The sequence below is a fragment of the Helianthus annuus genome, chromosome 14 (assembly GCF_002127325.2).
Source record: "Helianthus annuus cultivar XRQ/B chromosome 14, HanXRQr2.0-SUNRISE, whole genome shotgun sequence".
In the NCBI taxonomy this organism is placed as follows: domain Eukaryota; kingdom Viridiplantae; phylum Streptophyta; class Magnoliopsida; order Asterales; family Asteraceae; genus Helianthus; species Helianthus annuus.
The window spans coordinates 98,593,839-98,615,998 of NC_035446.2; the positions used below are offsets into that span (position 1 = coordinate 98,593,839).

At 37.8% G+C, this 22,160-nt stretch overlaps 1 long non-coding RNA gene across 1 annotated transcript; it reads right to left on the minus strand.

The window, feature by feature from the left end:
- Positions 1–20,527: 20,527 nt before the first annotated feature.
- On the minus strand, positions 20,528–21,919 carry LOC110867373. The gene is made up of 4 exons (XR_002551551.2): positions 21,796–21,919; positions 21,528–21,657; positions 20,699–20,817; positions 20,528–20,615 (listed from the first exon to the last, which is right to left on the minus strand). It is a non-coding gene; the product is annotated as an uncharacterized LOC110867373 (long non-coding RNA).
- Between the last annotated feature and the right edge of the window lie 241 nt (positions 21,920–22,160).

Genomic DNA, 22,160 nt, shown 5'->3' on the forward strand with positions numbered 1-22,160 from the left:
GAGCCGAAGCCGAAGATTGAAGATATTCCTGTTATTTCGGAATATCCTGAGGTTTTCCCTGAAGAGCTACCTGGTTTGCCACCAGATAGGCAAGTAGAGTTTCGGATAGATATCATACCAGGCGCTGCACCTGTAGCAAGAGCACCATACAGATTGGCACCAACGGAGATGAAGGAGTTGAGGACGCAGTTGGATGATCTATTAGCTAAAGGTTTTATTAGACCTAGCTCATCTCCTTGGGGAGCGCCAATCTTGTTCGTTAAAAAGAAGGATGGGTCGATGCGTCTGTGCATCGATTATCGTGAGCTTAACAAGGTCACTATCAAGAATAGATATCCGTTACCCAGGATCGACGATCTGTTCGATCAGTTGCAAGGAGCAAGCTATTTCTCCAAGATTGACCTAAGGTCAGGATATCATCAGTTGAAGGTCAAGGAGGAAGACGTACACAAGACAGCGTTTAGGACTCGTTATGGACATTACGAGTTCCTAGTGATGCCGTTTGGGCTCACTAACGCACCAGCCGCGTTCATGGATCTCATGAATCGCGTCTGCAAACCTTATTTAGATAAGTTCGTCATCGTCTTCATTGATGACATTCTTATCTACTCGAAGAGCCAAGCTGATCATGAGAAACACCTTCGTTGTATTCTCAAACTTCTGCATCAAGAGAAGCTTTATGCCAAATTTTCGAAGTGTGAATTTTGGCTTCGAGAAGTCCAATTCCTTGGACATGTTGTAAGCGAGCGTGGTATCCAAGTAGATCCCGCTAAAGTAGAAGCAGTCATGAACTGGCAGGAGCCGAAGACTCCTACCGAGATTCGCAGTTTCCTCGGATTGGCAGGATACTATAGGCGATTTATCGAGAACTTTTCGAGAATTGCTGCGCCCCTAACTTCATTGACCCGTAAGAAGATTAAGTTCGATTGGGGCCCTAAGCAGCAAGAATCCTTCGATATCTTGAAGAAGAAGTTGAGCAATGCGCCAGTGTTGACATTGCCTGATGGAATAGAGGAATTTGTGGTGTATTGTGACGCATCACATACGGGCATGGGTTGCGTACTCATGCAGAAAGGCAAAGTCATTGCCTACGCTTCTCGACAGCTCAAAGTGCATGAGAAGAACTACACCACCCACGATTTGGAATTGGGTGCAGTTGTATTTGCTTTGAAGTTATGGAGACATTACTTGTATGGAACCAAGTGCATAATATATTCAGACCACAAGAGTCTTCAGCATCTGTTCAATCAGAAGGAATTGAACATGCGACAAAGGCGATGGATGGAAACCTTAAACGATTATGACTGCGAGATACGATACCATCCAGGCAAGGCAAATGTGGTTGCCGACGCCTTAAGCAGAAAGGAAAGGGTGAAACCGATCAGAATCAATGCCAATCGCATTGAAATAAGGAATAATTTGAACGAAAGGGTGTTAGCTGCACAGAAGGAAGCTGTGTTGGAAGCTAACTATCCTGCAGAAAAGTTGGGAGTAACTGAGGAGCAGTTATCCCACGACAAAGATGGAATGCTACGACTAAACGGACGAATATGGGTTCCAGTTTATGGAGGACTTCGGGATGTTATCCTCCAGGAAGCCCACAGCTCTAAATATTCCGTTCATCCTGGAGCTGATAAGATGTACCAGGATTTGAAAACAAACTACTGGTGGATTGGTTTGAAAAAGTCAGTAGCTGAGCGTGTAGCTAAATGCTTGACTTGTGCGCAAGTCAAGGCCGAGCATCAGAAGCCGTCAGGTTTGCTTCAACAACCTGAAATTCCCAAATGGAAGTGGGAAATGGTGACAATGGATTTTATCACCAAGTTGCCGAAGACGAAAAAGGGAAATGATACCATATGGGTCATAGTAGACAGACTAACTAAGTCAGCTCATTTTCTACCCATCAAAGAGACGTATAGCTCAGATATGTTAGCTCAATTATACGTCGATAAGATAGTAGCGCTACATGGTATACCTATATCTATTATCTCCGATAGAGATACTAGATATACGTCGCATTTTTGGAAAAGTTTCCAACAGTCGTTGGGCACTCGTTTGAATTTTAGTACGGCTTATCATCCTCAGACTGATGGTCAGAGTGAGCGTACTATTCAAACTTTGGAAGACATGCTTCGAGCATGTGCGATCGACTTAGGTGGTAGTTGGGATAAGAACCTACCACTGATTGAATTCTCCTACAACAACAGCTACCATTCCAGCATAAAGGCTGCGCCTTTTGAGGCCCTATACGGTAGAAAGTGTAGATCGCCCATTTGTTGGGCAGAAGTTGGAGATGTCCAGTTGTCAGGACCAGATATCGTTCTTGAAACGACAGATAAGATCATTCAGATTCGCGATCGTTTGAAAACTGCCAGGGATAGGCAGAAAAGTTATGCGGATCCTAAGCGCAAGGATTTTCACTTCGATGTAGGTGATAAAGTGTTGCTTAAGGTATCACCTTGGAAAGGTGTAATGCGATTTGGAAAGAAAGGCAAGCTAAGCCCGAGATACATAGGACCTTTCGAGATAATCGAACGTGTCGGGGCAGTCGCTTATAAGTTAAACTTGCCTGAGGAACTTAGCGCTATTCATAATGTGTTCCATATCTGTAATTTGAAGAAGTGTTTCGCTGACGATTCACTGGTTATACCGCATACAGATATACACATAGACGAAAGTCTAAAATTTGTGCAAAAACCTTTGTCGATTGAGGATCGACAGGTGAAGAAGCTTCGACGGAAGCACGTGCCTATTGTTAAGGTCAAGTGGGATGCCCGTAGAGGTCCCGAATATACGTGGGAAGTGGAATCCACGATGAAAGATAAATATCCCCATTTGTTTGAATAAATCTCGGGGTCGAGATTTCTTTTAAGGGGGTGAGGATGTAACACCTCGAAAAATTTTGTCCAATAATGTCTTGACACGTGTCATAAGGTTCCGTTATGTGAAAACATACTTTAGAGGGACTAAAAGTGACAAACAGTGAAAACTATGGAACGTAAGGGTCCAAAGTGTCAACGATGGATAAATAGGCTCTATGATAACCCTACATAATGTTTATAACCTTAAACGGATGGTTCATGGATCATACGACGCGGGAATTGCACAAAAGTGAAGTATTGCAAACTATAGGGGCCAAAAGTGTCAACATGTTTAATTTATACCTCTGAGTGAACTTTTGGCAGACCCGAAGCTTTGTAAAGCTAAAATATACTCACTTGAATATGTGGTTAAAATTTCATGAAGTTTCGTCAACGTATGAGAAAGTTATGGCCAAAACCGTACTTAAGGGACTAAAAGCGTCAACGTCGAATTTCATGGCTTTTCGGTTGAGCGCAAAGTTATTCGAGGACATTACCATGTTGGTAAATGTCCTAAGGTTCTTAAAAACCAAGTTTGGGGGTTTACGGGTCGAGATAAGTAGCCGAAACATCGCGTACAAGTCCAGGGGCCATTTCTGCCAATTATGGAAACTTGCTGGTCAGACCAGGTCCTTACGGACCGTAAAGCAAGGACCATACGGTCCGTATAAGGTGCCCAGATACCCAGTTTCGCGAATTCTGCTGATTTGGCCCGAATTTTTAGTTGCAAACAGCTTTCACCACCTCCAAGGGCTCCAATAGGATTGCTTGCATGGCTATAGCAACAGTGTGCTACCTATAACCTCTGGAAAACACCATAAATCAGATTATTGAGCTCATTCTTGGACATTTGCATTAGTAACCAAAGTGCTCTCAACATTCAAGAACTTCAAGGCAGACCCCTGGAGCTAATCTGATCCTCAAGGCCGATCCTAGTGTTCACTAAACATCTATAGGACTCTTGTAAGCTCTCAATTCAATCTTTAATTCGTTCTTGTTACGATTATTAGTAAAAGTCAAACTGTTTGTTCATAAGATTTGACTTTCTGATTAAACGGATTTCTTTCAGTCATTTCTCGAATTGAAACCTGTTATAGATTGGTATTTATGTGGGAAACAAACCCTCTAAAGGGCACTATCTGAATCCCACTATATGCATGCTAATTGTCGAGTCAAACATGTTTCTAAAAAGTCAACAGAATTGATTTTCGCAAAAATAAGCTTGAATGTTAATATATTAGACATGCAATCTGATTGATCACTATAAATAACTTGTAACACATATAAGAATGGGTTTTAATCATCATCAACTCGACAATCTATAGTATAGCCACGAATCGGAACCGAAAGTCTTGTAAAACGATTAATTCGTAGACTATCGATTCGGATTCGTACATGCATGTTCGAGATCTGTATTGGAAAGTATTTTTGACTATTTTTATTTTAGTTAAACTTTCTGGAATTTTCTTTGATTGAGTCTATGCATAGCCTATTCGAATGCATGTTTCCGATTTATGCATAAAGTTGACTCTTTTGCCCTTTTTGTTATAAAACGTGATTTTTGGAAAAGTGAAAGGATAGAAATCTTTATTTCTAATATATAAACTTGCACCGAAAATTTCGGATCAGTTGGTGGTCCAGATTGTGAGTTATGGCCATTAGCGTAAAACTACATTATAAATTTACATAAACGGTCCTTTTCGCGTAGAACCCGTTTCTGGCCACGTTTTGGTATAAAACTTTTTACCAACAGAAGTAATATAATATTCTGGGAATTTTGATGATTTTTAATTAATTTTTGGCTGAACGGATCCTAGATCGCCTAGTCATTTCGGCTTATGTCGGTTTTGACCGTTTTAGCCATAAAATGAGCTTTACACATCCTTTTGACCCGAAACCTTTTTCTACTGATTTTATATGATGAATAAATTATTTTAAGTATTCTGGAAATATAAAAATCTCAGATTTAATTTGAAAACCCGAAAACGCCCTTAAATCGCATATTTAGCGTTTTAAGCGCATAGTAAGCGTTATACTTGTTTTAAACATATAAGACCTATACCTACTGATGTGTTTAGCTTATTTTCATATAAAAACAGTAAGTATAAGTATATGAACTCAGATTTCCAGTTTTGGCATTTTTAGCCCTTGTGAAATTACTAAATTGCCCCTACGGTGCATAGTTTAGTTTTAAATGATAAATTTGATACATGGGTCATACCCTACTGATATAATATGTTATATTAAGTATATTTACTGTATGAACCAGACCCGAAACTCAGATTTCTAATTTTACCCTTTTATTATCTTTTAAATGACCAAAATGCCCTTCTAAGGCATAAATTGGGTTTAAAATTATTCCGGGCAATATAGAACATAACTTACTGATATAATATCATATTTTAAGCATATTACATCAGGGAACTTGCATTTGAATCTTTGGCCTACCCGTATCGCCCTTTTCGCGATCGGTTCGGTTTACGTAACTAGTTTGCGTGAATCGACCGAAACGGGTCAAACGATATCATTTTTATTTCAAAATCCAGAATGTATTTAGTATACCCATATTATACAAGTATTCAAACTTGTCGGGTCTAAATCACATCCTATCCGGTCTTTCGCTTAATCGTGCGTAAACCGTATCATTCCTAAAACTAACCGGTAAAAGCGTAGGCTTAAATAAAAGACCCGTTAGAAATCTAATAGGTTAATTATAAACCTTTGTTCCAGATTAGGAGGCCCGGTAAAAGCTACCAACACTTATCATTTGTGACTTATACTTGCTCAGGTAAATACATTTTGACTTATTTTCCCTATACGGGCTTGGGGTACGGTATTTAAAATACCGCTTGATCGGGCGCACAAGTCCTGCGCCTTATAGGTGTACAGTCTTGAATAGCTTGTGCGACTTCGTTTAAACAGTTTTGTCTTACTTAAAGGCTTTGGGGGGTTATTGACCGTGTCCCGGATATCCTTGGCATTTTCTTACGAGATGGCCACGACCAGAGCACGGGGTGTAGGCGTACACCCGACGTGTATAACTCTTTAATGTGGTGTGTCATTTAATCTCTAGCCCGGACAGCAGATCCCGGGCCACCAGAGATATAAGTGCATGTAATTCGTTCACAAGTTTATATTATATAATTATCCCAAGTTAATAAAAATATTTATGCCTTGTGCATTTAAATCAATTTTCAATCATTTTCAAAATGAGTCAGTCGATTTGTATTTACCAGTGTAAACTGACGTACTTTTCCCAAAAGGTTAAGTGCAGGTACTATACGGAAATAGGCTGGTTGTTTCCTAAGAGCGTCCACTATAGTCTCGCAAGCTCGGACGACAATTATCTGTTGAACTATTTATTTCTATTTTTATTTGATCCGCCTGTGGATCCATTTCAACTACTGTGATATTTATTATTACACTTTATTTAAAGTTGAAATGTTTCTATTCTGCTTCCGCTGTGCATTATTATATTGTGTTGATTGTCTATGACGATGCCAACTACGTCACTGTACCCCACACCGGGCCCACCGGTGACACGTGGAAATCGGGGTGTGACGGTCGGGGACGTCGGAGGTTCTGGTGCTGATTAGATATTCAAGTCTAGGGCCTGTCTCTGTCCTTTGTTAATGCTTTTTTGTTGTAAGCTTTTGGGTACTGGACAGGATTTTTGAAGATCATTGTTATGATCTTGTTAAGTATTCATGTTACACTTTTTTGATAATGTATATTATGATATACTTTTTTGAAGATCATTGCTATGATTCGTATATATGTGGATTACAATATGTTGCATGTGTAATTACTTTTGAATAGGTAAGGCGAATGAGGGATGGTATTGTGCTCATGTGTGAACGTTTGTCAACAGCTTGTCTGTTTTTAGACTGTTCATGAGGTGTACAATGTTTGACCATATCGTTTTCGCGCGAACCGAAGAAATTTCATGCAATTTGTAATAAACAGTGATGTAAGCAAAAGTGATATTTGTATTGATAAGAGCGCAAGGCTCGTGATACAAGATAAGATAAGGAAATACATTGCCTGTATGTTCTTTTCGCTTTGTAGGCTTGGTTCACATGTAACACCTGCGCAACTGTTGCGCGTTCCAGGTGCGGGGAACTAGAGTCCCATCAACCCTTTTTAGGGTATATGCCCCCTTGCCTAAGACTTCGTTAATGACGTACGGTCCTTCCCACCTTGGCGCTAATTTGCCGGGTTTTTCAGCGTTTGAAGCCTCGTTGTCGCACAAGACAAAATCTCCGGGGACAAAGGTGCAAATACGCACACGCGCGTTGTAATATTTTTCTAGCTTGGATTTGTACCTTGCTTCTGTTATGGCCGCGTTCTCGCGCCTTTCTTCCAGAAGATCCAAATCCAACCTTCGTTCTTGTTCATTGTTCTGTTTCTCCATAGCCAACATGCGCGGTGAAGGTAGGCCTATTTCAGCTGGAATGACGGCCTCTGACCCATAGACTAGACTGAACGGAGTTTCTCCGGTGCTAGTCTTCGGCATTGTTCGATGCGCCCAGATGATGCTGGGAAGTTCGTCAACCCACCCTCTGCGCGTTGTCCCAAGTCGCGCTTTTATACCGTCAACGATTTGTTTGTTTATGCTTTCTACCTGGCCATTCGCTTGAGGATGCGCGACGGAGGCGAAGCTGTGCTCGATGTTCATTTCTTTGAACCATTTTTGAAGGTCTTCCGCGGCAAAGTTTGTACCATTGTCAGAAATAATGCGCAATGGTAACCCGAATCTGCAAATGATATGTTCCCATATAAATTTGCGGATTACCATTGCTGTTGTTGAGGCCAAAGCTTTAGCTTCCACCCATTTTGTGAAGTAATCCACCGCAACGATGATGAATTTTACTGCACCTGGCGCATCGGGAAATGGGCCAACAAGATCGATGCCCCACTGTTGGAATGGCCAGGCGGAAGTAACGGGAATTAGCGGATTTTTGGGTCGAAGTGTCTTTGGTGCATGGCGTTGACATGCCTCGCATCTTCGTAATAGATCAACTGCGTCCATGTGCATTCCTGGCCAGTAGTATCCGACGCTCATTATTTTTGCCACGACCATGCGCGGTCCTGCGTGTATCCCGCATAATCCCTCGTGGATTTCTCTGACCAGATACTGAGCGTCTGTTTTATCAACACAACGTAGTAATGGACCCATGAATGATTTCCGATAAAGGATGCCATCCGTCATCTCGTAGTTTATTGCTTTGTGTTGTATTTTTCGGGCTTCTGCCTTTCCTTCCGGGAGTTTTCCGTGTTGAAGGTACAAAATAATTGGAGACATCCAGGACGGATTTCCCATCTCTATGACACTTACTTGTTTCAGGTGAACGGAAGGATTGGATAGTACCTCTATGCGCACTTCCTTTGCTAAGTGTTTAAAGCTAGTAGCAGCTAACTTGCTTAGCGCGTCAGCATGTTTGTTCTCGCTTCTGTTTATGTGATTGATTTTGAACGTCTGAAATTGATTGATTAACATCCGTGCTTGTTCAAGGTACAACGCCATAGCCTCGCCCTTTGCGTCATAACGACCGTTAACTTGTTCAGCTACTAGTTTTGAGTCGACGTTAGCTTCAAGGTTTTTTGCCCCCATCTTGAGTGCTAGACGAAGACCTGCTAAAAATGCTTCATATTCTGCTTCATTGTTGGTACTTTGGAAATCTAAGCGGATAGCATATGTGAGTTCGTGATTATCCGGGCTGACTAATCGGAGACCTGCTCCTGCTCCGTCGTCATTGGAAGCACCATCGGTGTGTAAGGTCCAGATTCTGTCGTCAAAAACAGGCGTCGGGTTCTGGATTGCCTCACATTCTTGTACTTTATCAATGGGAACTTCAGTGGCGAAGTCTGCTAGAACTTGCCCTTTGATTGCTGGTCTTGGTTTGTAAAAAATGTTGTAGCCTCCTAGCTCGATGGCCCATTTAGCTAATCTCCCCGCTATGTCGGGTTTTGACAAGATTTGGCCCAAATGATAATTTGTCAGTACTGTGATGACATGGCCTGAAAAATACCTGCGCAAACGTCTGGATGCGTGTACTAGCGCTAGAACCAGTTTTTCTATCATTGAGTAACGAGTTTCAGGGCCGGTGAGCATTTTGCTGATGTAGTAGATTGGAGTCTGGATATTTTCCCGCTCTACCATTAATACTGCGCCTACTGCTACCTCCGCGGCTGACAGATATAAGATTAATGGTTCTTTTTCTTTTGGCACAGTCAGTGTTGGTAACTTGATTAAATATTCTTTCATTTGCTTGAATGCTGCTTCTGCTTCAGGTGTCCATTGAAAAGGAGTTTTCTTTCCGCAGTTTCGCAGCGTACTGATAAATGGATAAGATTTTGCCGCATGATTAGTCAAAAATCTATTCAGAGCTGCTAGTCGCCCGGCGAGCCTTTGCATTTCCTTGACTGTTGCCGGTGATGGCATTAGCTGAATGGTCTGCACCTTCTCTGGATTAACCTTAAAACCGTCTTTTGTAACTATGAGTCCCAAAAACTTTCCTTCTTCCATGCTGAAGGAGCATTTTGTCGGGTTCAATTTTAAATTTACGCTTCGTAAGGAATCGAATGTGCGCTGGATATTGTTGAGCATTGTCTCCTCCTCATGGCTCATGATGACGAGGTCATCCATGTATACTTCGACAGTTTTGCCAATATCCTCGCTAAAGATTGTGTCCATTAGGCGTTGATACGTTGCGCCTGCGTTGCGCAACCCAAACGGCATTTTTGTGTAGCAGTAGATGCCTTTGTCTGTGCGGAATGCGGTTTTTTCCTCGTCTTCTTCTTTCATCTGGACCTGGTGATAACCTTTATAACAGTCAAGAAAACATTTCCATCTGAATGATGCTAAAGAATCGACTTTCTTGTCTATCTCTGGGAGCGTGTAGCAGTCTCTGGGGCATGCTTTTTTAGGTCTTTGAAGTCGACACACATTCTCCACCCGCCGTTCTGTTTTTGTACCATGACTGGATTGGCAACCCATGTGTGGTATTTTACTTTGCGCAAGATTCCCGCATTGAGTAACTCTGTTACTTGCTCGTCCATCGCTTTTGCTTTTTCTTCACTGAAGCTGCGCCTCCCCTGAACAACCGGATCGACTGATGGTTTGATGTTTAAACAATGTTGCGCGATATCGCGTGGAACTCCAGTCATGTCTGCTGGGCACCAAGCAAATATATCTTTGTTGTTAGACAACAACCTTTTCAGCTGTATTCGTATTGTTGGTGACATGGCTTGTCCTAGCAGAATGGTTTGCTCTGGGTATTCGCCGTTCAGAATCCATTTCTCTGGTTCGTTTGGTGCTGAAGCTTTGACTGCCTTTGCTGGTGGTTCATCATCTACGGACATGACTTCTTTGCTTGAATAGAGAATTGCAACTCCGGTTTCTGTCGGAAATCCACAAGCTGCGTGTGGAATGGAAGTGATCATGCTGAATTCTCTTTGTGACCTTCTCCCGAGTAAAATGTCATGTCGTGATGTTGCTGGTATGACCATGAAATTTACTGTAACTGTTCGTGAGTGTTTGCCATCTGATAAGGTCACCGGGAAAGCGATTTGTCCTAACGGGAAAACAGCTTCATTACAGAATCCGGTGAGGGGAAAATCGACCGGTTCTAAACGTGCTTTATCTTCCAGATCGAGCTGTTTAAAGCACTGCTCGTATATGATGTCCATCGAGCTACCTGGATCTATGAACATATAGTCCGTTCGGTAGTGGCCGAAAATACCCGTGATAATTACTGGCCGTTCTTCCTGAGGGCCCCCAGGAACAACAGGGAACACGACTTGCTGTTCTCTCCAGTGTTGATCATAGTTTCGTTTATTTGATCTTCGTGACGGTCCTCCTTGAACCATATGTATTCGCTTCTGATGGCTGCTATTTTTGTACTGGCTGGATTGGACGTCTCCCCAAGGTGAGGTTAATAGGTCCAATGCTGTAGTGTTGATTCCTTCTCCAGATCTGATGTTTGGGGAATCAGATCTGGTGATTGTGTTTAAAGCAGTTCGACATCTGCTAACCCCATGTCCTGGGAATCTTTTTATTTGGAAATTATTTCCGACGTTTGGTCGAGGACCAGGCTGTCGGTGAGAAGATGAATTTTCTGCCATGTGCAAAAACAGAAAAATGAGATGAACTGAATCGAAACGAGATAGAAACAAGAAAAACTGAGAAAACTGTGGGCGCCAATGAAGAAACACTAGATAAATGGTCGGAACCGAGATATCTAGGGGGTTTGAATCCGCATAAAAGGTTAGTTCTCTCTCGATTGATTCAGTTGCAGCCGAGTTCCTTCTCCGGTGATTTCTGCAAAACAGAGCACCGTTAGCCTCGTCAAGGGGAGAAGAGGGTTCTCTCCTTGACCCGACTCCGGTGTGAGAATAAGTATTGGTAATGGAGAAGATAAGTATTTGAGTAGTGAAATGTGATCTGAGTTTATACCTGAAGAGTTCTCTTATTTATAACCGGGAGTTTGGGGGGAAAATCTGTTATTGAAAAGATAACGGAAGATGCTAACGCCGTAGCGGTTATTTTTCCTTCTGTTAAGTCCTTTAAATCTTTGTTAAGTTGCTTCGATCCTGGTGTAAATGCACACGGATCGTGACTTGATCTATGGTTGGGGAATTGCCACGTGGAAAGTGGTTTAAGTGGTGATCATTCTCCAATTACATGCTATCGTTGTGATTTCAGGACGTTTGTGGTAATGACACGTGTCCAGACGGTTATAACCGTCTAGGTGGTGCACAATCATATTCCTTCTAGAAGATTACTGCTGTAATCTGGTGTGACACCTTACAGTGTGCATACAGCTGCATAAATCCCAAGTCTGGGTAAATCTGGTGTGACACCTTACAGTGTGTATACAGCTGCATAAATCCCAAGTCTGGGTAAAATGGTATCCAAGTTTGGATATTTGGGGGGAAGTATTGTTCCTAGGGTTTTTAACCCTTTGCCAATGGAAGGCGGCGCAAGGATTTTATGCTTTCCTTTAGGCGCGCGACTATCGCTTGTTGATCTCTTTCTTCCTTTTGTGAGACCAATGCGCGGCCGCGCAAGGTTGAAAGGTTGAAAGGCCAGTTGGTGGTATGGCCTCATATCCTTTTTATGAGGTTTTTGGAACCTTACCCCTTCACAAGGCTACGAATTTTAACTTGGGGCAAAGCTATAATTTTTTTAGCTTAGGGCAAACTCATAATTTTAAGCTGTGGGTAAATTCGTGACTTTAAGTTAGGGGCAAAACCATAATTTTATTTTGAACTGGGGCAAAATAATAGTTTTGAACCAAGGGCAAAATCGTAATTATGAACTCATGGCGCAATCGTAATTTTTGAAAAGGGGGCAAAATCATATTTTTAAACCGAGAGAAAATCGTAATTTTTAGCTAGGGAGGAAAAACTAAAACGATGGCAAGACTACAAATTTTAGCTGAGACAAAATCGTGATTTTTTAAATGAGGGAAACTCATAATTGTAAATTGGGGGCAAATTCGTAATTTTTAGCTAGGTCAAAACCATAATTTTATTTTGAACTGAGGCAAAATTATAGTTTTGAATTGAGGGCAAAATCGTAATTTTGAGCTGGGAGCATTGGCATAAATTTATTTTGAAATGAGGGCAAAATCATAACTTTGCATTTAGGGCGAAAGTGTAATTTTTTAAAAAGAGACAAATTCATATTTTTGAACAAAGGGCAAAGGCGTAACTTTGAGCTAGAGGCAAAAGCATAACTTTATTTTATTCGTAAATTGATTACACCAATGAGATTATCTACTTATATAAAAAAACTTTAAAAAAAAGGGCCACCGCCCTTTTCCACCAATTGGAGGGTGGAACTATTGCCGCAAAGCTTCTTTGTATATGTAGGTAACTAGTAGATGCCCAGCCCGCGTTGCGGGGCGCTGGCTGAATAATTCTCAACCAATTAAAAAAAGACTACTGTAATTTTGCTAGGAAAAAAAACAAAAACAATGATAAGACCGTAATTTTGGGCTCAGGGCAAAACTGTAATTTTTCAGGACTAATGAGCTAGTGTTAGGCAACTCCTTTACACGAAAAAAAATTAAATCGAGTAAACCAATTAAAACAAAAAACCTTTATAGTTTTGGTAAAAAAAAAACTAAAACGATGGAAAAACGTATTTTTTAACTGAGGGCCAAATCATAACTTTAATTCGGGGATAAACTGTAAACTAAATGGACCAACGGGGGAGTGACAGGAAGTTGCCGGCACGACTGTAATTTTACACTGGGGCAAACTTGTAATGTTACCAGGAAAACAAACAAAAACGATGGGGAAAATGTAAATTTAAGTCGAGGGTAAAATCGTAACTTGGCTGTGAGAAAAAAACTAATAGCAAAACTATAAATTTATACGGGGCAAAATCGTAATTTTGAACCGAGGACAAAATTGGAATTTTTAGCTGGGAGCGAAAGCGTAAATTTATTTTTAAGTGGGGGTAAAAACATAACTTTGAACTGATGGGAAAATCGTATTTTTAAGGGAAAAAACTAATGGCAAAACTGTAAATTGAAACGGGGCAAAATCGTAATTTTTAACCTGGGGCAAAATTGAAATATTTAGTTGGGAGCATAAACGTAAATTTATTTTTAAGCGAGAGCGAAAACATAATTTTTAACTGATGGCAAAATCGTAATTTTAAAGGGGGATAAAATAGTAAATTTATTGGGCCAATAGGGGAGTGCCCGGCAGCTGCCTGACAGTATTATCCCTGCCGCCCATTTAGCCCAATGAAAGCCCACAACTATTACCGTGTCCGCGGCCGACACTTGGTTTTGTTATTGTTGAGAATGAGAATGAGAATGAAGTCAATAATAAATAAAAATATAACCAAAAACAAAGAAATAAAAAAACAAAACACAAGCTAGTTAACATTTAATCTCATTTCAAGGTATTTAGGTATTTTGATGATACTTTATATGCTTTAAATCGGTGAACGATTTTAGCCACTGAACCTAAATTGTTTTATTTAATTAATACTCAATTAGCTTTTCTAATGTGATGCGACACGACTTGACATTGCCAACTAAATCACAGTAGAATAAGTCTTTTGAGGAACTATAGAGGTGGTGGTTGTTTTGTTAATGAAGTCTACAGTTCAAAAAAAAAAAAAAAAAAATGCAACATCGTTTACAATCCTAAATTCCTAATGTATGGGATTTAAATTGAAAATAAAACAATCCTAATGTATGGCAGTATGGGATTTAAATTGGAAATAAAAAGAGTTTCAAAGAGCTCAATATATTTACATACATTAATAATACTAAATGAGTGATAAGTGTTTTAGACACCAAGCCCTTTCAACAATAAAAGATTTTTAAGGTGTAGACGAAAGATATGACTATGTATTTTCAGCTTACATAGTAGTATGATTCCTTCATTTAACCTGCCTATATGATTTTATTTTACATAGCCGTGTGATTCACTATAATATTTTGGCTACACTGTGACTTAGGACTTGTCTATGTGATACATATGCGTACGCCTCGCACTCAGCTTCAACCTAATTGGAAATCATATTTTGCCCGAATGATAAACTATATGTATTTTTAACCAAATACTTGGATGAGCAACCAAAGGGCCTTTGATCTAGTGTCGTTAACGTATTGAAAATATGTTGTCTCCCCCGTGTGGTGAGTGTTTAAGTATCATAAAATATAGATCAAGCATATAGATTCAGGTTTAGGTTTAGAGAGTGTATAAATTTGTCATTCTAAAAAAAACTTAGGATGAACAAAGTTAATGCACATGTAGGGTGATACTCATAATTCTCATTGTGAAAGAGTGAATATCTTAGTTTTTAGTGACAGCCATAATTCTAATATATAATTTTCTATGTATCTTTTGTTAAAACATAATTGTAAAATTCATTAATGTTAAATCCATACACAATTATTTATTAACATAACAATTGAAAATTTTTGTTTCCCAATCTAAATGTGGGAGTAAAACCCTTCAAATACATTTGAGACTCCTTGACCCAGACATGTTAAAGATCATAGCTTCATATATGTGTGGGGTTCCTTAGTGTGAAGGTTATAATCTTTAAATACAAATGTGATGTTTATTGAACCTAGTTGTGAAGATGAGTGTTTGGATACACATGTCATCTTCTTGACTTCTTTGACCCTGAGGTTACCAGTTGTTAAGCTCAAAGTCCTCAAACATAATAGCGGGTCTTGACGTGGTCGTGTAAACAACTGTTCAAGTTGCCCCTCTCACCAGTGGCGAAGCTTGAGATTTTCGACAGTGGGTCGAAAACGTACATACCTAAAAAAATATAAAGCTGGGGGGTCGAAAACGTATATACCCGCTCTCCCACACATCATCTCCTCTATCCCAAAACAAGCCACATTGTAGATGCTTTAAGACCAACTCCAATAAGGAGAACCAAAAGCGATGATGGCATGACACATGTCGGCAAACACTCTCTCTCTCTCAAACACGTTTGATGCCGTTCCTCTACAAGACCTTCACCCACCTTCTCTCATCCTCCTACCCTCTATCTCCTCCAAGATGTTATAACTATCATCACCATTGAAATTGGTTTCATATGCTTAAACTATAAAAATCGCGATTTTCCGAAAATAATGAGTTAGTTCCTAAATGGTTGGCCTGTCAACTCCCAACGAGATTTGTCAACTCCCAAGTGAGATTTGTATAAGTGGTTGGCTTGTCAACTCCCATTGAGATTTGAAAGTGGTTGGCATGTCAACTCCTAGCGAGATTTGTCACATCTCATGGTACCAGAGGATTCTTTGTTATTGGCTCAAACCGTTAGATTTTTGTTTTTTAAGCTCGTGTATTATATTGTTATTTAAAACTAACATAAAACTATTTTGAACGATTAAGTACTTGTATATTAACAAAGTATAAATTAGCAACTTTTTATTGCATTATGTGTTGTATACTAAGCTTAGGGAGTTTTTCAAAAAAAAAAAAAACTTTGATTTTTCACTTTTAACACAAACATTTTCATACTTTGTATTTTAACCCTTTTTAATTTTTTTACTTTTAACCCAAAGTTTTCCATCTTTTATAATTTAACACAACACTTTATTATTTACAACTTGGTCACCCATACTTTTTATCTTTCGCAAGTTTTACGTTTCGTTCTAAATTTTGCGAGTTAACACGTCGTGGCGTGCATGTGAGGTTCAACGTTTTTTGCTCTATTTTTTCATATTTGACAGACCCGTCGCAACATGTCCATTTTTTCCCTTTTGACAAGTTCGCCGCAACGGGGGGTCCTAGATCGACTAAGTTATCACTTTCTACGTTTTACGTTTCTGGTTAATTTCTTCGCATTAACACACTGTAACGGGTGTGCGTGGTTCAACGATTTTAAATCTGCTTTTCGTTCAGTGTAATTTTTCCTATTTTATCTATTTTATTTTTACGTGTTGAGAGTCGATGCCATTGTGGCATTGGTGCTACTTGGCACTGTTTTACGAACGTTTTTAACCTATTAACTTTTTTACTAATATTTTGTTTCGGTTTATCTCTATACTTCCTTTACTTAAAAACTATTTTTTACGTGCATATTTTATGTACCGGTAGGTATAAATGTGATTTGTTCTACATTCCGACGTAAACATTTTTTATAGACGAGTCAGGTCAAATATAATACGTTTTCGTTTAAAGAAACCATTTTTACTTGCATATTTTTTTATGTACGTTTTGGTATAAATTCAAGTTGTTCTATGTTTCGACGTATACTTTTTTGGGAAATGATTCAGGTCAAATATAATATTTTTCGTGTTTATTTTATTTATGTTTCGTAAAGTTTGTTTCGAATCGAGTGGAGTCAAATTATGGTTTCTCTTTCTCCCTTTTTTTTCGAAAGCTCTAACTAATCCATTTCGATTACATGTGCAGATTTTCCTTCATACCCGTAACGTTTTCTATGTATAAGTTGGGTCACATATAATACGTTATGATTGTTGGATATGAATTTGATTTACTTTACGTCTGATCCAATCACAATGTTTATACATGTTACACAGAGTTCAACTGGATACGTCGAAATGTGTGTTTTCGTATGGTTAATGCATCATATAACGTTTGGACCAACCTATTCAATGTTTACGATGTACCCGCGCCGCAATGCGGGCGAGTCTTAATCCTAGTTATTAAGTTAAATGAACATTTATAAGATTTTTCCGTAACAAAATCAATCACTTTCAAATAAAAGGTAAAAAAAGAAAGAAAAAATGGAATCCAACAAACACACCTGTGTTGAATCACACGATATTAGTACAGGTAACTGGTACTGTTTGGTGTACTTGTAATAATTGTACACTCTTAGATGAACAGAAATTTGTACATCTGGTTCAGTTTGACGATGTTACTGACGTTACATTTGGTTACTCATTTGGTTCCATCTCAAATATCAACTTTTTTTCTTTTCACTTTCACTTTGTACCTTTTTTACTCAATATTAAATTAGTTATGATTCGTCAAATGTAACCTCAACTTATCCAGATTATATTTTACTAGTATGTTTTTTTTTTTATAATATATTCAAAACAAGCCAAATAGTTTCCAATATACCTGATCACTATTTTCAAATAATTTTGGTTCAGTATACGTGTTTGTTAGATTTTGTGGGGGTATAGTTCTTAATTATCAATAGGTTTTATTATCGCATCAACCTCTAATGAATTCACGTTTTATCATAGTTTTCACTACTCACATAAGGTTCACTAACACACTAACACATATTTTTACTTTTTAAATGCAAATAAAATACTACGTTTTTAGAGTTTGATGACTGTCGTGAGTGTCATGCAAAAACCTAAATAAACTAGATAGCTAGAGTAAGCAGGGTATCAAACCAGAGGAGTATGATGGAAAGCGTTTGTTGATTAAGTATTAAAAACCTAATTGCAGAAATGTAAAATCGATTATTTGAGTGTTGACGAAATTAAAAACTACTAAAAGAGTTTGTAACAATAAGAGAAAAGATGGTTCCTTCGAATTTTAGATTCACAATAGATTTCAATTATGTGTTTAATTGCAACAATCACATAGACATGATTGTGTAACTCAATTAACAGGTTGGGATTATTCAAAGACTTAAGTACTTCGATTGCAAAACAACGCAAGGTTAATCATATGAACATCAATTGAATTTACCAACCCCAATCCCTATCAAATATATCCCAATTACTAGAACTATTAGGAATTGAATGAATTAGAACTAAGGATTCAAATAAAAATCAATTGTTTACAACCAGTCAATTGAATCAAAGGGTAAAAGCATCGAATGCTTAGATTACCAAGTTCACAAACAATAAAATTAAACACATAAAATCTATCCACTTACAAGAATCCTCCACCCGGAGGAAACCACAAAGGAATTAGCCGCTCATATCGGTGAATCGGTCTTCAGAAGCTTGATTTATGGTTGATTGCATCTTCAAGGTCTTTGATTTAGTGAAAAACAATGATCAGCAAGGTGGGAAATCGCCCAAAATATCACACAAGTTCGCCCCAACTTCCCTTATTGATTAGGGTTAAAAAACAAACTTTTGTACCCTTGAAAAGTCAACTACGAAATATCCAGCCGCTCCCCGCCGTAACCTACGGTGCTCAGCCATAAGTTACGGCAGGCATATTCTGCTCCTTTTGTGTTTGCATGGTCGTAAGCTACAACACTCCCATAGTAGCTTACGGTGGGTCTCTTGCACTCTTTTTCTTCACTATTTAACTTTCACAAAATGACCAAGAGGCCCCCGAACTTCTTTCTTCCACATTTCCCGTGCTTCCAACCTATCTTCTAAGCTATAACTCATCCCGAACAATGTCTTTTGCCTTGCTTGTCATCTTCGGGTGTTCCACTTCATCTCCGAGCACTTTAATTCCACCGATTTAAGTGATTAACCTGCAAAACCATAATTTCTCGTAGTTATCACATTCAAACAAGATAATCACCTAAAACAAATAAAAACCATAATATAAACACTTTAGTGCTCGAGTTTTACCCTCTCCATCAGAGTTAAATGTCATTTTAGTCCCTATGGTTAGGGTCATTTTGTCAATTTAGTCCAAAGGTTTCATTTTTCGCATGTGGGTCCAAAAAGGTTTTACCATTGCCATTTTAGTCCACTAGGTTAACTTCATTCATTTTTTTCTATTAATGAGAAGGTCAATTTGGCCATTTTATATGTAATTATATGAACTAAAAGGGCAATTCGACCATAAAAAATGACTGAATTGCCTTTCTCGTCACCAGAAATAATGGACGAAGTTAACCTAGTGGACTGAAATGGCAATGGTGAAACCTTTTTAGACCCACAGACAAAAAATGAAATCTTTGGACTAAACGGACAAAATGGCCCAAACCATATGGACTAAAATGACATTTAGATCTAAGATCTAAGAAACAATGTGCATCCGAACCACTAGTCTAACCATTTTTTTATATTTTTTTTAATACAAATAAGATTATTATGTTTTTAAACAATATAAACGTAAAATAATATTAAAATAATTTTAATATTATTAAAAAAGTTTGATATTACTAAAATTTTAAAAAAATATATCACTTCAAATTGAAAAAGCCACAAATGTAAATACCAAAAAATAAATAAAATCTATTCCTTAACATTATCATTATCGGGTAGTCGAAGTGTATATATCCTACCAAAGTTACCGGTCCAGAAACATGCAAAGCCGTCTTACGAGACTATGAAACACTTTATAATGTGAAACTAACTTGGCTTTCAACAAAATATATATCAAATATTCATAAAAATAAGTTAGATTTGTTTTAAAAAGTTAAAGGACACAAATTATTAAAGAAAAATCAAATTAAATGAAAAATGATTTTATTAAAAAAATAACAAAAAATCAACGTGTGAGAGAAAGCATTGACCGTCTTCATGCCAACATTTCACAACCATGAACTACGCCTAGCCCTAGGCGGCGCGGTGTTATGCATGTGGCCATGGTGACCATACTCCATAGCCTTAGACAACTCTGCCCATTTATTATGTTTTGATACTAGGTTATCACCCGCGAACTTCGCGGGTAGAAACATTAACTTTATATTAATCGAACTATGTCATTAAATAAAATAAAAATACATGTTTTCGAACATAATTTTTTTTATAATTGTTTTGAATTGAAAGTTGTAGTCATTGGGTTGCGAGTAAGGTCAGAAACTTTGGGCAAGAACCAGAGGCAGAAACTTGCCTCATTGAATGACCCAAGAAACAATTTTTTTTTTATTTTTTATAATAAAATATACGCATGGAGTTGTTCGAACCTACAAAACAAACTCATTTAATTAAATTTAGAAATTAATTAAAAGTTTACATAAGAAAATATAAACAACAAAAACTTTATTCATTAAATATACATTATATATTTTTTTAACAATCATGACCAATCGAAATATAACAAATTAATAACATGGATATTAATATAGTGTTGATTGTTCCCATTTTCAAATAATCACTTGCTTATTAAAAAAAAATCCATTAACTTTGAAGGCATTAAACTGACTTGCTAATGGTATTCATCCATACCTAATACGATACGCTAATCAATAAATAAAACACACACACTAAAAAACCATTCAAATAATAATGTTGAGTAAATCATTCAAAACTCTGTCCAAATGTATGCCATTTAGTACTCAATGGTAACAAAACACACAACAAAGTGAAACCATCATGCTGCCTCCTGCAATTGAGGTGCCTACATAAAGATGTACTGCAGAAAACATAGATTAAACTAATCGCTCTTAATACGATACTTTTTCGTATAAAATGAGCGAAACTTAATCTTCCAAGTACCTCGAATGGTTTGCCGGATCGTTCAAAATCCAGTATGTTTAGAGCAACTTCACAGCTCTATGAAACAATCGGCTCTGGATCTTTGGAGAATTCCTCAAGTAGAGATATACACTGGTCATCTACAAAAATGGTTTATTAAGGTCAAAAACATAAAGTTTTTCATAAAAGTGTCCCGAGACAACCCAACAGAGCCGTTTTGACCCTAAAAACCATATTTGACTACCTACCCAACATAGTCCATTTTCCACCAAATGTTATTAAAAAGTATAGTAGATTTTAAAAGCATGGTTACCTTATATTTTTTGTTTTAAAAAATATGGCAACTCTCTCTCTCTCTCATTTTCTTTGTGTTAAATTGTTTTTTTTCCTTTTCCTTTCAGTTTTTCGTTCAGTATATAATTCAGTTTATAACAACCTCTCATTTTTTATACTTAAATGTGAATCTAATAAGTTCTGTTCAAACTTATTTGTCTACAATCAACAAAATCTCATATAACCAGCAATTTCATGCGCAATCAAAAGTGTCACAATCAAACACAGACATCAATAAATCTACACACTTTCTCAAAACATAATCTCTAACATCACTAACCTGTATCAATAATTCAAAACCCTAACTAATGTTTTGTGCACTCACTAATATCTGCTACACACGTCTCACTTATTCATCTTCACAACTTCAAACACATCTTATCTAATACCTTATGCCAATCAACAAAATCTCATATATAAATCAGCAATACAATGCACAATCAAAGACCTCACAATCAATTTCAAACATCAATCAATATACAAAATTTCTCAAGACACAAAGTCTAATATCACTAACCTGATGCGCTACTGCTCAATAATGTGTCGGTGCCATGAAAAACTTCATAACCCTAACTAATGTGTTAACTTGCCAAGGCTCAAGGCTGTATCTTATCCCAATGTTGTTTGTCCGACGCATCGTCACAAATCTAATAACCGAGTCAATCAAACTATTAGCTAAAAAATTAAAATAATGATTGAGTTCAAAATTTAAAATTTAAAATCTGAAAATCAAATCACTAATATCTAATCTCGTAAATCAAGCAAACTTATTAGGAAAGTCTAACCTTGCCAAGCAAAACCAACCGACATGGTACCAATTTCCAGCCATAGCAAGCATATCTCTGTCCAACATAGTTGCAGCCAAAAACTCCGGACCATCCAAAATAAACACCTAATGAATCAAAATAAAAACACATAAACCTTGAATATTACTCAATTTATGACTACTATCCCACAAAATAAAACTTTGTCAACAAATTATACTAAATTATGCAATGGTAAACCATAAAAATAACAAATTAATTTAGATGATTAGCCTTGCAGAAAACCCAAATCGGGAAAGTTTACGTGAATTGTTAACGAAAAAAATCAGACTCAGATTGGGTTACTCAGGCGGATATTAATCACTGGAATAAGATCTGGTATCAAA